Source organism: Paramacrobiotus metropolitanus, unplaced genomic scaffold (genome assembly GCF_019649055.1).
Source record: "Paramacrobiotus metropolitanus isolate TYO unplaced genomic scaffold, Prichtersi_v1.0 Parri_scaffold0000282, whole genome shotgun sequence".
Classification (NCBI taxonomy): Eukaryota; Metazoa; Tardigrada; class Eutardigrada; order Parachela; family Macrobiotidae; genus Paramacrobiotus; species Paramacrobiotus metropolitanus.
In genome coordinates, this window is record NW_026570502.1 from 806 (window position 1) to 5,317 (window position 4,512).

The 4,512-nt window shown below is 42.6% G+C and overlaps 1 long non-coding RNA gene across 1 annotated transcript; it reads left to right on the forward strand.

The window, feature by feature from the left end:
- Positions 1-1,954: 1,954 nt before the first annotated feature.
- Positions 1,955-3,083, forward strand: LOC129601829 (uncharacterized). Its single transcript, XR_008692286.1, has 3 exons — positions 1,955-1,997; positions 2,244-2,532; positions 2,968-3,083. It is a non-coding gene; the product is annotated as an uncharacterized LOC129601829 (long non-coding RNA).
- Positions 3,084-4,512: the final 1,429 nt, after the last annotated feature.

Genomic DNA, 4,512 nt, shown 5'->3' on the forward strand with positions numbered 1-4,512 from the left:
AAATATTGCAGTATTATTAATTTTGTATATTAGAATTTAGAACCTAGAAGGTAAACGTTATAAATAAATCGTAATAAATCCCTGGAGATCGTTGGTTACTGAGCGTATGGTCATGTGATATCAAATTATCCCCGCTTGGCGTATAAAGCGCTTAAACACGACGTAGATTGGACCAGAATTTTGATGACGGTCTGGCAATGTGGCGCCTTTATTTGATTCATGGAAATTTTGATGCGGCATAAATTATCGCGAATGGCAGACAAAGAGTCATTAGTGACCACTTAGCACGATGCTAGAGTATCAACGCAGATTTATTCTCCGATCATCCTTTTCACGAGAGTGATGCCGGTGTCAATCGGCAAAATTAAAATATGTACGGCATATTTAGATGAAACAGATTATTAACAAGCGTCTTCTTATTAACAAGCGTCTTAGCGTCTTCTCAGATCAACCTCGAAAACCATCTTGACGAGTTCACTCGTGGTAGTCTGTGATATTCACAAAATTTTTCACTCATCTACGGTATGCGGGGAAATCTGAGCATACCTATCTGTAATTATGCGATAATAGGCGTTTGCTGCAGTACGTAATCAAAGCCGTGACAAGTGCAGTTTGTCGATCGAGGGCTTTTGACAGACAGCGCATTAATAAAGTTATTCTCTCCTTTTGTTTGTACTAGAGATTTCTTTAGCCGATTGGCAGAAAAATGTGAAGAAAACCCTTGTGACATTGAAGGTCAAAAGATATCAGTGAACGGAAACTGGTCGAGCCATTTCCGCTAATAACTGGTAGCGGATGACCTTTAAGTACCAGTACATTTGGCCGCGGACTGGTCCGCTAATCCACTTACTCGTAACTATCTGTACAAAGAACAACAATTTTTTTGTTTGGCGGCTAGCGGGCTGCCATAAGCGGAATATCACGCATACATGAACTTAACACTGCGAAAACGCACATTGCCGTCCATCCGCTGATTCATACACCTTATCTCAGAATTCTGGGAGACTTTGATGAGTGTACAGGGTTATCACTTGAAACGAATACAAGTCATCGTGTCTGTTTGTGGCATCTTTCAAAGTAGAAGAACCACACGGCGATCACGAACTGCTCCATATCACTGAAATGATTGAATGGTTTGAATCCATATCAGAATAAACTAAAGATTGCAATCCGTCACGTCTGCATCAGTCTGCCTTCGTGCGTATGAAAAACGCATATTATGTGAAGTCAGTTTGCAGCTTGCAAAAGTACTTGCAAGAAGTTGTATACACAGATTGTATACAGTCCCAACAATTTGCCCTTAAGATTCAAAATTTCAAATTTACGGCTCGGCATGAACGAAACACCGCCAGTCTATTCCACTTCGTAGTGACTAGTGGGTACAAAGTTATAAACGCCTATGGCAGTTGTTATACGAGGGATACCACAAACTGCTTTTACAATGCCATTTCCGGTTGTACATTAAACTTTCCGAAATCTTCTGTCCGCTGATTCTGCATATCCTGGCGCCAAAGATTTCTCTGCCACGATAATTCTCCGCAGTTAGAATGACGAACCCTCCCGTGCAGCCCGTGTCTCACAGGCACCGTATGAACCCGGCCTGGACGAATAAACTCATCGATCTAGTGAAGAAGCAACCGCAATTGTAGAGCAGGATGATCCGCTGTACCAGGAGGCCATGGCGGAAGATAAGGAGGACGAATGGAAGTTGATCACGGCTGCGTTGGGACATCCTCAGTGTACAAATTTAGCTTCAAGTTGTATGCTGCGTGTACCAGCATTTCTTTTATGATAGAACTAACAGAAGGATGATGCTGCAGATGAGTTCAAGAAAGTACGCACACTGTGGAAAAACTTGAAAGTCTCTTACGCTGTCCGTCTGGGACGCAAGCGGAGCGTTCGCGATCGGGCGGACCGCGTACAATCCACCATGGCGGTATTTTGAGAGATTGTCCTTCATGCAACCCTACATTCGGCCAAAAATTGACACAAAATACGTACTCATAGAGAAAATTTAATGCCGCAACTGGTTTTGATAATGTAGCCATCGAGGAAATTATATACTCTGCATGTCCAGCTAGTAACTATGGTAGTATTTTCACTATAATACGCTTTGCCGGCTTTGGTAATAATTTTCATATGGACTGTAACAAATAAAATTATTGCGTACCTACTACTTACGTTATAGTTACGTATACAAATAGCTGTACTGCACTTACTTATTTCATTTCTTTAATACGAAGTCGAGGGTTTCGCTAAGGAGACGAGTGACACGCGGCGCGGCTGCTACCAAACGCGTCCGATTGGTTAGCGACGACAGCAGCTCCAGTGCGGAGGAATCCGTTAGCGTGGACAAAACGGCACTGCCAGACACTGTCGCCGACAACTGCCCGCTGGATGTGGACGAGTTTGACCGGATGTGGCAAGGCGAGTCTGGACGTGCAGCCACAGCATCACTAGCGTCACCGGCCATGGATTCTGCGCTAGTGCTGGATCCCGCAACGAGCATGGAGAGCAATTATTCTGCATTTTGTAAGTACAAGCGGCATGCGTATATACAGCGTATATAGGGGCAAAAGTAAACGTGTTCCACCGTTCCCTGTACTGCTGCCGTCACCCGACTGGGTTTGACGTTGTGGCTGAACATGGCGCTTACCTACCGCGCCAGATTTAACCATATGTACTGCCGTAACGTCACACTCCAGGCGGGTGACGGCAATTCAGAAAACAGTGGAACTCGTATATATACAATAATCGGCATGACATTGTATGTACTGTACACAATAATCGTGTGCGTATACAATAATCGGCATGTGTGTATACAACTAGCAAGCGCATCAACAATATCTGCTGCACTAATGCATCGGAAATACTTGTACCTTTTCACGGTGACCTTTCACGATGGTATTGTGGTTGCTGATTATTATCAAACGAAGTCAGTTGTGAGCAGTATGACTGATTTTGCAGTTAACACTCTGAAAGGCATGATGGTCTATTTGACACCGGAACAACGCATCGGCGTGCAGAAACGCTTGATCAAAGCCTTGGCGGAATTCACAGCGGACGTCATGTAACAGTCGCGCTGCCATTTTTTCTTTTTTAGATAATCTATACTCGCACAGTTGGCCTGGGAATTGCCTGTTCGCGCTATAGACTTTTACTAAAATTATACAGTACATAATCATCCGTTATGTGAAAAAGCAATCCGAGTTGTCGCAGTATCTACATCTTTGTTGTACAGCATGCTCTGCTCGATTTTACAATTTATTATTGCTGAGAAGCTTGCTCGGGGAAATCACAAACAAAAAGAAATAACTTGGAAAAAAAGGGCATCAAAATTGCGGGTAGGAGCTAGTCCGTTAAAAGGTGCGGCCGTAGTGCTTGACTTCCATTTCAGTGTGAGCGCACGCAAAAATTCACTCATCCAGTTTGATGCATCGGGAATTATCCGCTTAGTACTGTATGTGCGGCCAAACGTGATCATGTCTGTATTAAGCAAACCTACTCTGTACTGATAAAAGCCTTACTTTCCTTTAATATTTGTCGGTGCTCACTGCTTATGCGTTATAATTAACAGGAAAGCACATCGACAATTTAACATACAAATATCAATACTTTTTCATGCAAAATGTGCCTTCTATCAATTTGCTGCGCATGAGCTATTATTTGCAGTAAAGTAACTGTCACAGATCTGCGGTGTGCAATGTTTGCCTGATCTTTATTGGAAGTTATGTATCCAGTTACCTTGAGCAATTGATGAGTTATCCCTGGCCCGACAGGTTTACAGTCAGCTGTTCCCAAGCTTTTAACAAAATCTCGCATGGTAAGACAGAATGACCGGTAACATTCGACCGGTCAGAGACAAAAAATTGTAACTGAATTTATATAATTAGGCGGTGCGACTGCGCGGTGTTTTACAGAAAGCACAATTCATGAAAGATAGACTATATTAGTAGAGTCCATATCCACTTCATTACACTTTCAACAGATTCTGGTATATGACAATGTACCACCAATTGTAAAGAAATATGCGACGTGCTTACAGTTTATGCATACATGTGAAAACTTGCAGTACCTTTCTAATTATTTTTGTTCGCCGGGTTTGTATAGTGCGAAACACTACCCAAATAATCGATACTGGCGCGGTGTTGCTGCATGTACATACCGTGAATTTACGAACTACACGACACTAAGCCGGCATTGAGCTCCGGTTCATACCCGTAAAGACTTTCAAGTGGCCACCTACACTAGAAGTACTTGAAGTATGTGTTAAGTAAATTGGGGATATAGATATACCTTCAAGTGGCCAGACTTAGAATATTTCGCCCCATACTAATTTTCTTTCGGTTTTTTGGTACAGCATGTTAAACATACCTTACTCTCTTCAGAATACTTAAAAACTTCGAAATCGGTTGAACCGTTTTTTAGTTATAAACGTTGTAAAAAACCACTGACCAAAGTTGAAAGCTCAAGCCACGCCACGCGAGCCATTGCACTACATCAAACTTCCTG